Raw genomic sequence first — 16,191 nt, forward strand, 5'->3', positions numbered from 1 at the left:
TCACGGCTGACTTTGAAAAAAAAAGAAAGCACGTACGCAATTTTTTTTTTTCCGAAGTCAGCCGTGATAGGCTACGTAAACTTTTATGTAGCCTATCATGGCTGACTGCAGGCCAGGGACGCAAACGGCGGCGGCTACAACCGCTGCCACTTGCGTCCCGGGCCTCCCGGCAGGAGCAGAACTTTCACGGCTGGAGAGGCGGGGCACTCCCCCCCGGCCAGAATTTCAGTGGGGAGGGATGGGGCACCTCCCCCCACCCAGAATTTCGGCAGGGAGGGACGGGGCACCTCCCCCCTCCACCCAGAATTTCGGCGGGAGAAATGGAGGCTTTAGCGTAGTCAATGAATCAGAAACAGACTTTTTTTTCTGGAATTCTCTTGCTTTCTCCATGATCCAGCAAAAGTTGGCGATTTGATCTCTAGTTCCTCTGCCTCTTGGAAACCCAGCTTGTACTTCCAGTAGTTCTCGGTTCGCATACTGCTGAAGCCTAGCTTGTAGGATTTTGAGCATCACCTTGCTGGCATGTGAAATGAGCGCAATTGTACGGTAGGTTGAACACACTTTGGCATTGCCCTTCTTTGGAATTGGAATGTAAACTGACCTTTTCCAGTCTTGTGGCCACTGTTGAGTGCTCCAAATGTGTTGGCATATTGAGTGCAGCACTTTAACAGCATCATCTTTTAGGATCTTAAATAGCTCAGCTGGAATACTGTCATCTCCGCCAGCTTTGTTGTTAGTAATGCTTCTTAAGGCCCACTTGTCTTCACTCTCTAGGATGTCCGGCTCAAGTTCAGTGACTGCACTATCATGGCTATCAGGGACATTCAGATCTTTCCTGTATAGTTCTTCTGTGTATTTCTTCCACCTCTTCTTAATCTCTTTTGCTTCTGTTGGGTCCCTGCCTTCTTTGTCCTTTATCATGCCCGTCTTTGCACAAAACGTTCCCTTGAGATCTCCAATTTTCTTGAAGAGATCTCTAGTCTTTCCCATTCTATTGTTTTCTTCAATTTCTTTGCATTGTTCTTAAGAAGGCCTTCTTGTATCTCCTTGTTATTCTCTGGAAATCTACATTCAGTTGGATATATCTTCCCCTTTCTCCCTTGCTTTTCGCTACCCTTCTTTCCTCAGCTACTTGGAGAGCCTCATCAGACAGCCACATTGCTTTCTTGCATTTCTTTTTCTTTGGGATGGATTGGGTTGCTGCCTCCTGAACAATGTTACGGACCTCCGTCCATAGCTCCTCAGGCACTCTGTCTATCAGGTCTAATCCCTTAAATCTATTCCTCACCTCCACTGTATATTCATAAGGGATATGCTTTAGGTCATATCTGAATGGTTTAGTGGTTTTCCCTACGTTCTTCAATTTTGCAACCAGAAGCTCAATTTTGCAACAAGAAGCTCATGATCTGAGCCACAGTCAGCTCCAGGTCTTGTTTTTACTGACTGTATAGAGCTTTTCCATCTTTGGCTGCAAAGGACATAATCAATCTGATTTCAATATTGACCATCTGGTGATGTCCATGTGTAGAGTCGTCTCTTATGCTGTTGGAAAAGAGTGTTTGCTATGATCAGCGTATTCTCTTGGCAAAACTCTATTAGCCTTTGTCCTGCTTCATTTTGTACACCAAGGCCATGCTTGCCTGTTATCCCAGTGATTTCTTGACTTTCTACTTTAGCTTTCCAATCCCCTGTGATGAAGAGGGCATCTTTTTTTGGTGTTAGTTCTAGAAGGTGCTATAGTTAGGGATGGCAGAGAATTCTGCCACGGATCTCAGGGAGGCCGAATGCCAGTGCATTCAGCCCCCCGAAATCTGTGGCAGAATGGCCTGCCCCCCTGCCCCCCCGCGGATCCCCCCGGGATGAGACTTACCTGGGGTGGATCTTCCGGGTGGTGACGGCTCTGGTGGTGGCTGCGGCTGTGGCGGCTGCGGCGGCTGGTCTTCCGACCGGCTGCCACTGCCGCCATTTGAGGTTTTTTTTTTTTTACACACACGTGATAGGCTACATAAGTTTTTACGTAGCCTAAAATGTCTGGGTAAAAAAAAAAAAAAAGGTGTACACAAATGGCGGCTATGGCCGCCGCCATTTGTGTTCCTTAGTTTGGGCCGTCTTAGTCTACATAAATAATTACGTAGACTAAGATGGCGAAAATAAGGGGAATGCAAATAGCGTCCACTACGCTATTTCGGTTCCCCTTATTTTTGCTGTCTTAGTCTACGTAAATATGTATGTAGACGTCAAAAATAAGCTATGCAAATGGCGGCGGCCGTAGCTACCACCATTTGCATATGCGTTTTTTTTCCCCAGAGCCCTCCCTGGCCGGAAATCTGGCTGCGGATGGCTCTGGCCTGGCTGGGCCTGGCCGGCTGCTCCGCGGAGCTGCCGCAGAGCAGAGCCGGTCGTGGAGGATTCTGGGGGGGAGGAACGGAATGCCTTCCCCCTTGTCCAGGATTCTGGGGGGAGGGACAGAATGCCTCCCCCCCACCATAAACATAATCCGTGAACAGGTAAGTGATTTTCGTACATCCCTAGTAGGGATGGCGGAGTATTTCTCCTCGAATCTTCGGGAGGCTGAGTGCCAACGCATTCATCCCCCCGAAAGTGTTGTGGAAATTCTCCACCGGCCCCCCGCCCCCCCCGGGATGGGACTTACCTTCGGCGAATGTCCCTCTCGGTGGCGGGTCCCGGCGGCATTTCGTCAACGTTTCGGAGGGGGCGGGGGACATTTGTGTTCCAAGTAAGGAACGCAAATGGCGGCGCCCATGGAGCGCCACCATTTGCGTGCGTGCTTTTTTTTTTCTTTCAAAGTCACCCGTGATAGGCGACGTGACGATTTATGTAGCCTATCATGGCTAGATTTCCAAAGTCAGCCGTGATAGGCTACGTAAATCGTCATGTAGCCTATCACGGGTGACTTTGGAAAAAAAAAAAGCACATACGCAAATGGTGGCTCTCCATGGGTGCCGCCATTTGCGTTCCTTATTTGGACAGGGGTAGTCTACGTAAAGATTTACGTAGACTACGGCAAAAATAAGGGAACGCTATTTGCGTTGCCCTTATTTTCGCCGTAGTCAACGTACATCTTTATGTAGACTAGATGTGCCAAAATAAGGAACACAAATGGCGGCGCCCATGAGGCGCCGCCATTTGTGTACGCGCTTTTTTTTTCTTTTTCCAAAGTCACCCGTGATAGGCTACGTGACGATTTACGTAGCCTATCACGGGTGACTTTGGAAATCTAGCTGTGATAGGCTATGCAAATCGTTACGTAGCCTATCATGGGTGTGTGTTTTTGTTTTGGTTTTTACTTTTTTTTCCCTTTCGTCCATCCCTAATCCCTAGTTGTAGTGGTTGGGGCATAGATTTGAATGACTGTGATGCTGAATGGTTTGCCTTGGATTCGTACTGAGAACATTCTATTGTTTTTGAGATTCTACCCCAGTACTTCTTTTCCCACCCTTTTGTTGACTATGAGTGCTATGAGATGGTAGATGGTCACCTGAATTAAATTCGCCCATTCTTGTCCATTTTAGTTTGCTGATTCCATGTTCAATCTTGCCATCTCATGTTTGACCACCTCCAGCTTACCTTGATTCATTGATCTTACATTCCAGGTTAGAATCATAGAATCATAGAATAGTAGGGTTGGAAGGGGCCTACAAGGCCATCGAGTCCAACCCCCTGCTCAATGCAGGAATCCAAGTCAGAGAATCCCTGACAGATGGCTGTCCAGCCTCGTCTTGAACGCCTCCAGTGTGGGAGAGCCCTCCACCTTCCTAGGGCATTGGTTCCATTGTCGTATTGCTCTAACAGTCAGGAAGCTTTTCCTGATGTTCAGCTGGAATCTGGCTTCCCGTAACTTGAGCACATTATTCCGTGTCCTGCAGTCTGGGATGATCAAGAAGAGATCCTGGCCTTCTTCTCTGTGACAACCTCTCAAGTACTTGAAGAGTGCTATCATATCTCCCCTCAGTCTTCTCTTCTCAAGGCTAAACATGCCCAGTTCTTTCAGTCTCTCCTCAAAGGGCTTTGTTTCCAATCCTCTGATCATCTTTGTTGCCCTCCTCTGAACCCTATCCAGTTTGTCTGCATCCTTCTTAAAGCATGGTGCCCAGAACTGGACACAGTGTTCCAGATGAGGCCTAACCAGTGCTGAGTAGAGGGCAACTAGTACTTCCCAGGATTTGGAAGCTATGCTTCTATTAATGCAGCCCAAAAGAGCATTGGCCTTTTTTGCAGCCACATCACATTGTTGGCTCATATTCAGCTTGTGAGCGACAACAATTCCAAGATTCTTCTCGCTTGCAGTGTTGTTGAGCCACGTATCCCCCATCTTGTAACTGTGCATTTGGTTTTTTTTCCCGAGGTGCAGAACTTGGCATTTATCCCTATTAAATGTAATTCTGTTGTTTTCTGCCCAGCGCTCCAGTCTATCCAGATCACTTTGAATTTTGTTTCTGTCTTCCAAAGTATTCGCTATCCCGCCCAATTTTGTGTCATCTGCAAATTTGATCAGTATTCCCTGCACCTCTTCCTCCAAGGCATTAATACAAATGTTGAAGAGCACTGGGCGCAGGACTGAGCCCTGCGGTACCTCACTCATTATCTCTTCCCAGTTTGAGAAGATCCCATTGATAAGCACTCTTTGAGTCCGATTCTGTAGCCAACTGTGGATCCACTGGATCGTTGTTTCATCTAGCCCACTTTGAGCTAGTTTGCTCAACAGGATATCATGGGGCACTTTGTCGAAAGCTTTGCTGAAGTCGAGGTATATGATGTCTACAGCATTCCCATGGTCTACAAGGAAGTTTACTTGATCAAAAAATGAGATCGGATTTGTCTGGCAGGACTTGTTTTTGACAAATCCATGTTGGCTTCAAGTAATCACGGCATTGTTTTCAAGGTGCTTCCAGATGGATTGCTTTATCATCTGCTCCAGAATTTTCCCAGGGATTGATGTCAGACTGACTGGTCTGTAGTTCCCAGGTTCCTCCTTTTTACCCTTTTTGAAGATAGGGACAACATTAGCCCTCCTCCAGTCATCTGGCACTTCCCCTGTCCTCCATGATTTCTCAAAGAGAATAGACAGCAGTTCTGAGACTTCTTCTGCCAGTTCCTTTATTACTCTAGGATGCAGTTCATCTGGCCCTGGAGATTTGAACTCATTCAAAGTAGTTAGGTGTTCCTTGACGATATGCCTATCGATCTCAAGCTGCAATCCTGCCCCTTCAGCCTGCATTTCGCCTTTGCCAGGGGAGTCGTAGACCCTCTTTTGGGAGAAGACTGAGCCAAAGTAGGAATTGAGCACCTCTGCCTTTTCTTTGTCATCTGTTATCATTTTGCCAGCCTTATTTAATAGCTGAACAACCATTTCTTTCCTCTGCCTTTTACTATGCATGTAGCTGAAGAAGCCTTTTTGTAGTTTTTAGCATCCCTCGCTAACCTCAGCTCGTTCTCAGCTTTAGCCTTCCTGACGCCATCCCTGCAATTCTGTGCTACCTGCCTGTACTCTTCCTTTGTTGCTTGGCCTTCTTTCCACTTCCTATATGTGTCCTTTTTTGTTTTCAGGTCATCTCTAAGCTTTTTGTGAAGCCACATTGGCTTCTTCTGTTGTCTTCCACCTTTTCTTCTTGTTGGAATTGTTTGTGATTGTGCCTTGAGAATTTCCTTTTTTAAAAGCTCCCACCCATCTTGGACTCCTTTTCTCATTAGCATCGCTTGCCATGGGACCTTACTGATCATTGTTCTGAGTTTATTAAAATCAACTTTCCTAAAATCCAGGGTACGCATTTGACTTAGGGATGTCAGAGAATTTCTCCACGAATCTCGGGGAGGCCGAATGCCAGCGCATTTGGCCCCCCAAATTGGTGGAGAAACGGTCTGCCCCCCCCCACGACGGGACTTACCTTGTGCGAATGTTTGTGGCGGCGGCGGCGGCGGCCAGTCTTCTGCCCGGCAGCCGCCGCCGCCATTTCCAAGTTAAAAAAAAAACACAACACGTGATAGACTACATAAAGATTTACGTAGCCTATCACTGCTAGAGATTTAAAAAACACCGTGATAGGCTACGTAAACGTTTACGTAGCCTATCACGGCTGAGTAAAACAAAAAACAAAAAACCGCGCGTATGCAAATGGTGGCGCCCATGGGCGCCGCCGTTTGCGTTCCTTATTTTGGGACGTGTAGTCTATGTAAACATTTACGTAGACTACGGCGAAAATAAGGGGAATGTGCCGTAGTCTACGTAAATGTTTATGTAGACTACACGTGCCAAAATAAGGAATGCAAATGGTGGCGCCCATGGGCGCCACCACTTGCGTACGCATGGTTTTTTTTTTCCCTTCATTCAGCTGTGATAGGCTACATAAAGATTTACATAGCCTATCACGGCTGACTGCATGGAAGCAAACGGCGGCGGCTACGGCTGCTGCCATTTGTGTCCCTGCTAGCCAGCAGCCGGATGTCCGGCTGCTGCCGGAGCCGGCTGGCGGCTCCACAGAATTGCTGCAGAGCACAGCTGGCCAGCCAGGATTCCGGGGGGGGGGGAGGAACCGAGCGCCTCCCCCCAGGCGAGGATTCCAGGGGGAGGGACGGAATGCCTGCCCCCGCACCATCTGCATAATCCCCGAAGGGTAAGTGATTTTCGTACATCCCTACAAGTCATCTCTGTTGGTTAGGATCAAGTCAAGGATAACCGATCCTCTAGTTCCTTCCTCTACTTTCTGTAGGAGGAAGTTATCCGCCACACGTCAGGAATTTCCTGGAGGGACCATGTTTTGCAGAATTTGTCTCCCAACAAGTATCGGGGAAATTGAAGTCCCCCATTACTACTACATCATGCTTCCTTAAAACATTGGCTATTTGCTTTTCAAAAGTTTCATCCTCATCTTCTCCTTAGTTGGGTGGCCGGTAGTAGACTCCGACCACCAGGTTCCTTTTATTCTTTGCTCCATTTATTTTGATCCAGATGCTCTCAATGGGGCTACCAAGCTCATCCTCCTGTATTTCTGTGCAGAGATATATATTTTTCACATACAGTGCAACCCCACCTCCCTTTCTGTTCCTCCTGTTCTTTTTGAACAAGTTATAACCTTCAATTGCTGTATTCCAGTCATGAGAGTCATCACACCATGTCTCAGTTATACCTATCAAGTCATAATTTCCCTCCTGTGTTAAGAGTTCAAGTTCGTTCTGTTTGTTTCCCATACTCTGGGCATTAGTATATAGACATCGAAGACCATGTGCTTCATAGTCTGGCTTTCTTCCTACATGTGTCTGAAGACTATTATTGGGCACTATCAGAGCTGTTCTGCTCTGCTCTGCTCAGCTGGGAGGCGGGAAACAGACTGAAGCTTCCCGCCCACTCAGCTGCTGGGAGTACTCAGGCCACACACCCCCAATTCAGTTGGAGCTCTCAGAAGCCCCTGGTGAGCTCACATCCAATCAGAAGGATAAAGGGCAGCCCCCTGGGCTTCCTGCAGCCCACTTACCTCTTAGCCTCTGTCTCCTTTGTCTCCTTTGTCTCTTCAACCACTGCAACTCCCCTGGCCAACTCCTGTTTGCTCCCCCTGTTTGCTCGCTCTGGTCGCTCACTCTCTGGGAGCTTGCTTGCTTCTGTAGTCCCTGGACCAGCTGGAGCAGCTTGCTCTGCTCTGCTCTGCTCAGCTTGGAGGTGGGAAAACAAGCTGAGAGGCGGGAAAATGAATATTTCTAATAGTAATAGGAACGCTTCCTAAACAATATTGTTCTTTACAGCATCGGATTTTCTTTTCACCACCAGACACATCCACAGCTGAGTGTCCTTTCGGCTTTGGCCCAGCCGCTTCACTCTTTCTGGCACTACTTGGAAATACCCTCTGCTCTTCCCCAGTAGTATATTGGACACCTTCCGACCTGAGGGGCTCATCTTCCGGCGTCATCTCTTTTAGCCTTGTGATACGTTCCATGGGGTTTTCTTGGCAAGAATACTGGAGTGGGTTGCCATTTCCTTCTCCAGTGGACCACATTTTGTCAGAACTCTCTGCCGTGACCTGTCTGTCTTGGGTGGCCCTGCACGGCATAGCTTATGGCTTCACTGAGTTACGCAAGCCCCTTCGCCACAACAAGGCAGTGATCCATGAACGGGAATCCAATGATGGACAACCATAATTGCATGCTACTAATTACTAATTATTATGTTATTAATAATTACAGCAATATTACACCACTTATATCTAAATGGCATACTTCTGAATGCAAACAGTTAAAAGAAGTACAAACTTCCACAAAAAGAAGATGGTCTTTGCAGAAACCTTTTCCATTCTACATACTATAATTTCTATTTGTTTTGTGGGGTGGGGAGAAGGGAATGGATATTATGGGTGGAAGCCAGCTGGTGTCTCTCCACTGACTGGGGAAGGGACAATTTCCCCCTTTCTCTGCAGCCCCCTGTGCCTCCCCAATCTTGCTCAGAAGCCCCCCTAGCCACCCAGAGCAGATGTTGGACACTGTGGTGGGAAGGGGTATGCCCCCCCTCAGTTCTGCAGTCAGTAGTCTTCCAGTGGTGGAGGGACACTAGCTGGATTTCACCCTATATATCTACTGAAATGCATGGAAACTATAAAGATGTCAGTATATTAAGCGGCATACAAGTAACAAATAATAAATAAATCATCGGACAATCAGCTCAAATTAGGGTGCAATCCTATGCATGTTTAGACAGAAAAAAAGTCCTGGCTGGAGCCTGCTGGGAGTTGTTGGCCTTTTTTCTGTCTAAACATGCATAGGATTGCACCCTTAGTATATGAAATACAACATCATGTCCCCCTGTCTAAGCCCATGTTGACTAGCAGTGTTTGTTTCACTGGCAATAGCAATGCATATCAACTGTATGCACTGCAACACCAACATTTCTTTGGAATCATTCTCCTACTGCAATTACATTTTTAGTAGTAGAATGATGACTACTGCTACTACTATTAATATAATGACTAACATCTGCCCTTGTTCGGAGGTTCTCTTAAAACAGATTACTAGCATGTATGCAACCCTAAGCTATCCATTTAATTCAAGATATTTGGATCCCTCACACAACACAACATGATGCCATCTGCAATTATTACTGGTCCCTTGGTGCCTCTAGTGCAAAACCTGGTACCTGTTGTCTGGATTCCTTTCTTATCAGCAAAGACTACGAATGAGCCAGTCATCAATTACTAATGGCCTGGCATTTCTGTCTCCCATCTTGGAAGCCTGAAAGAAAAGATGAGTTTAATTACTCTCATGCCAAAAGGCCAAGCTGGTTTGCATTGGCTATTGGAATCCCATATTTTAATCCATAATTCCCTTGGAGGCATCTAATTGTTGAATTTCCTAATTGGGTAGCATGGGCTAGGTGGTGCAAATATGTCACACACCACCACCATCACTTTGGACCCAATCAGTCTATCCCATGTGTATAGCATTTGGTGCATAAATCTTTCCCATGAACACAACTTTCTGAGCATGGGAGGGTTGTCAACAGGGGAAGATGGATAAACAGTAGGGGACTAACTTCCAGTCGTGGACCAGCAGAGGAAGAATGGAGGATATGGCAGCAGGCTGGATAGTCATTATATAGAGCAAGGGTGGGAACTTGTGGCCCTCCAAATGTAGATGGAATCCCACTTCCATGACCCCAGTCAACATGGCAAATGGTCAGGAATGATGGGATTTGTAGTTCAACAACATCTGGAGGATCACAACTTCCCCATCCCCGATGCAGAGGATTTCAAGCATTCAAAGCAGCTTCACATATATTATGTCAAGATATTATTTGCTATCTTTTTTCAGGATTATTTTTTATTAGGAACATAAGAATATAAGAAGAGCCATCCTGGATTATACCAAGAGTCCATCTAGTCCAGCATTCCGTTCACACAGTGGCCAATCAGTTGTCCACAGGAAACCCACAAGCAGGACATGAGTGCAACAGCACCCTCCTTCCCATGTTCCCCATACTGCTTTTGATACTGGAGGTAGCATATAGCCACCAGGACTAGTAGCTATTGATAGCTTTATCCCCCATTAATTTGTCCAATACCCCTTTAAAGTGATCCAAAGTGGTGGCTATCCCATCATCTTGTGGAAGTGAATTCCATAGTTTAATGTGCTATGTGAAGAAGTACTTCCTCTTATCTGTCCTGAATCTCCCACCAAACAGCTTCATGGGATGACCCTGGGTTCTAGTATTATGAGAGGAGGAAAATGTCTCCCTCCCTTCCTTATTTATTTATTTATTTATTTCATTTATATACCGCTGAATAACCAAAGCTGTCTGGGCGGTTCACAAAAATTAAAACCAAAAAGTGCAGGATAAAACAATATAAAATATAAAAGCATTAAAAACACAATATAACAATACAACCAGAATAAAACCTAGCACCAATGCAGAGTTTTAAAATACAGATTTAAAACACCAAAGCTAAAAGTCTAGGAAGCTAAAATGCTAAAATACTGGGAGAATCAAAAGGACTTCACCTGGTGCCAGAAGGAGAACAATGTAGGTGCCAGGTGAACCTCTCTAGGGAGCTCATTCCACAGCTGGGGTGCTACAGCAGAAAAGGCCCTCTTCCTGGTAGCCACCTGCCTCACTTCTTTTGCCAGGGGCTCACAGAGAAGGACTGCTGAGGATGATCTTAGGGTCTGGGCAGGCACATATGGTAGGAGGCAATCCTTGAGATAACCTGGCCCCAAGCTGTTGAGGGCTTTGAATGTTAATACCAGCACTTTGAATTGGGCCCGGAAATGGACTGGCAGCCAGTGCAGTTGGAAAAGTACTGGCGTAATGTGAACTTGTTGGCCAGTCCCTGTTAACAATCTTGCTGCCCTATTTTGGACTAGCTGAAGTTTCTGGACTGTTTTCAAAGGCAGCCCCATGTGTAATGCATTGCAGTAATCCAGATGAGAAGTTAACAGAGATGGATAACTGTAGCTAGGCTATCTCTGTCCAGATAAGGGCGTAGTTGGTATACCAGCCTAAGCTGATAAAAAGTGCTCTGTGCCACTGAGTTCACTTGTGCCTCAAGTGACAGTTCTGGGTCCAAGAGCACCGCCAATCTATGAACCTGATCTTTTAGGGGGAGTGCAACCCCCTCCAGAACAGGTCAAATATCATCTGTTCTATCCACTTTCTCCACACCATACATAATTTTGTACAGCTCTATCATGTTTCCCTTTACTCCCTGTTTTTCTAAGCTAAAGAGTCCCAGATGTTGTAGCCTTTCCTCATAGGGGAGCTGTTCCAGCCCCTTCTGCATTTTAGTTGCCCCTTTCTGCACTTTTTCCAACTCTACAATATCCTTTTTTAGGTGCGGTGACCAGAACTGTATACAGTATTCTAAGTGTGGTCGCACCATAGATTTGTACTGTATAAGGGGTTTTATCTTGGCAGTTTTATTTTAAATTCCTTTCCTAATTATGCCTAACATGGGATTTGCCTTTGTCACAGCATCTGCACTGGGTTGACATTTTCATTGAGCTGTCCATCTCAGCTCCAAGTTCCCTTTCTTGGTCAATCACAGCTGCTCAGATCCCATCAGCTTATACTTGAAGTTGGTTTTTTTTTTTTGCCCCAATGTGCATCACTTTACACTTGTTTACACTGAACTGCATTTGCCATTTAGATGCCCATTCTCCCAATTTGGAGAGATCCTTTTGGAGCTCTGCACCATCCCTTTTTGTTTTAACCACCCTAAATAATTTGGTATCACCAGCAAATGTGGCCACTTCACTGCTTACTCCTAATACCAGAACATTTATGAACAAGCTGAAAAGCATTGGTCCCAATACACATCTCTGTGGGACACCATTGTTTACATTGTTTACATCCCTCCATTGGGAGAATTTACTATTTATTCCTACTCTCTGCTTTTAATTCTTTAACCAGTTACTGATCTGTAAGAGGACTTCTCCTGTTATTCCATGACTGCTAAGTTTGTTCAGGAGTTTTTGGTGAGGGACTTTATCAAAGGCCTTTTGGAAGTCCAACTAAACAATGTCTACCGGATCACCCCTATCAACCCTCTCAAAGAATTCTAAATGTTTATTGACACTCTCAAAGAATTCTAAAAGGGTTAGTGAGACATGACTTACCTTTGCAGAAGCCATGTTGTTTCTTTTTCAGCAGGGCTTGTCTTTTTATATGCCTACTAATTTTATATTTTGTAATGTTTTCAACAGATGTTAAGATAACCAGCCTATAATTTCCTGGATTCTCTTTGGATCCCTTTTAAAAAATTGGGGTTACATTGAGCATTATACTTCATGTAAAAAAAGAGGACCATCTATACTATATTTATTTGTGTTAGAAGACTAGTAAACTATACTGGTGTACTTATATTACATTTGTCAGTGCTTTAAACATTATATCCATACTTGGCCATTCATATTCACCAGACCTGACACATGGGCTGTTTAACTCACCAAGTTTTTAAAATATTTAGGGTTGGATCTAGAGTGGCACTTCATGAACTGGATGCTCTTATGGGTGGAAAGGGGGAGGCAAGCCCTTTGTAAACCCAAAACTCTGCTCTGAAGGGTTGGGGGGAAACTATCCAGAAGAGGTGCTGGAGTCTGTAGGTAGATGGGAGAACTGGCAAAAATCACTTCCTTTCTTCCACCCGTAGGAGCATCCAGTTACTGGAATGGAAATCTCTCCTTGATCCAATTCACAACCATGAATGGAAGGAAACTTTCTGTTCATGGAACAGCAGGTCTGGATCCAACCCCCTAAGTTTGTTTATTTCATTTTAGTACATTGTACTAAACCCACATTTCTTCCATCATGGAATTCAAGATGGCATAGCTGGGGTTCCCAGGTGCTCTCCCATCGCTGGCAGAAATAAGACACAGATCTGCTTAGCTTCATTAGCTACTGCTAATTCCAGATCATTTATGAGTAAGTTGAAAAGCATTGGTCCCAACAAACATCCCTGTGGGACCCCACTGTGGGACCCCAACATGTACCCTCAGACAAGGCCTTTTGTCAACATCAGAATACAAAACACACCCATAGCAGTAGCCACTGTCCCTGGATATCCTAGCCCCTCTCACATGACCCAAACCCAGCAAATATAGAGGAGAAAAAAGAGACAAGGGAAAGAGGGGAAGAGAAGATGAGGGAAGCCACAAGAAATACCCAGAAATGAAATAAAAATCATCTACTAAATACTATTTGTTCCTTGACTGCTGAGTCCTGAAGCCTTAACGTGAACTTCATTCCACTAGTCTATTCTGGCCAAATACATGCAGAAATACTGAAACCAAGATTGCTATTCTGGCAGCAGTAAGTGCCTTACATGTATTGTATATAATGAGATTTATTAGTGAGCTAGCAGTCTCCCAAGAGAAGTGATGGAACCCCTGTTGCCTGGCTCACTTCTAATTCGGCTGGGCACTATTAAATGGGCAAGTGGGAATAGCTCTGCTCTGGCACCTGGAGATAGCAGATAGCCTGGTAGTTTGTTTTTCTCCCCAACTTCTATGAAGTCTGATGACCTTTTCTCAAATAATCCACCTAAACTCATTTGCTATCTGCCGGGGTTATTATCTATCATCTTTGCTGAACAGTGTTTTAGGGTGTTTTTGCTTTTCAGTTGTTTAGAAAGCAACAACAACCTACCAAAATCGTATGAAGGAATATAGTACACGGGCATTAAATTCTAGGGAAAGATGAGAAATTCATTTCAGTTCATTTTTGATCAGGATTTTACCTAGTTCTCCCTTCTGGACCAAACATGGACTCAGATGCAAACTGCAGCAGAAGTCCATATATTTCCGAGCTTGCAATGCGACCCCCAGAAATGCATTTGACAGCATGCGTACATATGAAAAAATGTGTGCTTTTTAAAAATGTGCACAAATATGCCTAATCAAAGAGAGAGGACTGCAGTAATTTCAAAGATGCACACCATTGATGTGTACATCTGGAAAAATACACATGGAAATAGACATGGTTTTTCATGCAAAAAGAAAAAATCAAACAAAAAACTCCCAATCTGATATGAACTTGAGTCAGAATGAGCTTTGAGATGGAATTTGGAGAACTTCGGCAAGCTCGAGTTTTGCTGATTTGCACATCCCTATTAGGGGCCGCGGTGGCTAGGGGCCGCGGTGGCTTAGCGGTTAAGACGCTGAACTGCAGACCGGAAGGTCGGCAGGTCAGCAGTTCGAGACCCCAGTGCCGCGTGACGGAGTGAGCTCCCGTCTTCAGTCCCAGCTCCTGCCAACCTAGCAGTTCGAAAGCAAGAAATTGCAAGTAGATAAATAGGTACCGCCTCGGCGGGAAAGGTAACAGCGTTCCGTGCACCTCGGTGTTCAGTCATGCCGGCCACATGACCACGGAAGCGTCTTCGGACAGCGCTGGCTCTTCGGCTTAGAAACGGGGATGAGCACCGCACCCTAGAGTCGGACACGACTGGTCGGGGACACCTTTACCTTTACTTTTTTATTAAATCCTCCATAGTGTTCTGATGAGAAATAACCTAAGTCTGAGATGGTGAGTCCAGCTTTCCTTGCATTATCATCTGTGCTTCTGTGTCCCCCTGAATCCTGAATCCTCAGGAGTGTCCACATTCAGATTTGGTCTGCTTTGGAGGAGCCTCGCTTCAATGCCAATATGTCTGAATCAACCCAATTGTTTTGGGATTCAGCAGAATCCAAAGGAGATTACATTACATTAGCTACCTACAACTGGCACATAAACTACAGTTTATTTTCTGATTAATGCTCAAGGATCTTAATCTAACAAAAACAATGGGATAAGGTTGTGCTTGCACCTCACACAGTTTCTAGTGAGGTCTGGATGTGCCATAACACTGATCCACTTCTTGAAATCTAATCAGAAATCTGTTCTCAATCAAAGATGATACTGTTAAGTTGTCAAGTATCAACTTACTTCTAGGTTTCATTGTTCATAAATGCAGACAAATTCCAAGTGAGGGACAACACTGATGTAGAAACAATGAAAGAAGACACTTCAAAGGTGCACTGGAAATATAGGGCAGTATCCAGTTCAACACTACCACTAACATAAAGTACATTGTGCTAGTGTAAGTGACCTCTAGTGCAGCTTTAGAAAACCTGTTGAACCAGAAAATGCTATTGGTGTTGCACAGGAGGTCACTTACACTAGGAGGATGTAATCTAGTTAGTGGTAGTGCAGAATTGGATACTGAACATAGTTTAAGGCTCAACATGTTTTGGGTCATTGGCTCTTCTTCAGAGGCAATGGTTAACAAAGGGGTCTTCTCTTTATCTATGAAATTTTATTTTATTTTGAAATAAAGTTAAAAAATAAGGGTAAGGAAAAAGAATCTCATACAAAATAATATAACAAAATCACTAAAGAAACTCAGCTAGGATAAAACAACCTAAGCAGAAGCTCACTACCTAATGAAAGAATGAAAATACAAGTTATATAGTATATATTAAGGTGTGTGCATGTGTGTGTTATTGTGTGTGTGTGTTATTGTGGAAACTATGTTGCTATAATATCTTTCTTAAAATTCGGATGCTTACTTGCTGCATTTGCTGAGTAAGTTTAGAAATAATTGTAGTCTCCCAAATTTTTATCAACCCACTGCTGTTTAGCTGGTTGCTTTGCAGACTTCCAATTATGGACTATACATAGGGATGTCATGGGAGTCTGGTTGATGCTTGAAGCGTGGCGATTTCTTGCTGGCTTGCCCCCTTCCCCAGGGAACCAGTCCCTGGACCCCTGCACTGCTGACTCAGCTTGTCCTTTTACATAAAGGGCCCTTTTGCACAAATGGCTAATTTAAATGGCCTATTTAGCCTGCTATTTTGCATAAACTGGCCTATTTATGGGACCATTTGCAAAAAAGGGCCTTTTATGTAAAAGGACGAGCCACCATTTCCTGCAAAATGGTGGCTTGGTGGAGCAGTGGGATGTGGCTCACCGGATACCTGCGGACCACCCGGTGGCTTGCTGTGCATGGCAAACAAGGTCAGGCAGCTGGCAAGGGTCCGGCGCGCAGCTCAGACAGGGGTGACTTCCACCATCCCTAACTCTACTGACTTTGTGGCTATGTACAATTGCTTAAAAAGGTCTTAATGCAGGAATCTAGGACCATTAGGTTCAAAACGATACAGAAGCATAGTCTTAGGAGTTACCAATGATCCAACACGGAGAAATTTGTGACAGTAGTCAGC

Source organism: Heloderma suspectum, chromosome 1 (genome assembly GCF_057233095.1).
Source record: "Heloderma suspectum isolate Gila_16-S chromosome 1, 16-S_ref, whole genome shotgun sequence".
NCBI classification, from domain to species: domain Eukaryota; kingdom Metazoa; phylum Chordata; class Lepidosauria; order Squamata; family Helodermatidae; genus Heloderma; species Heloderma suspectum.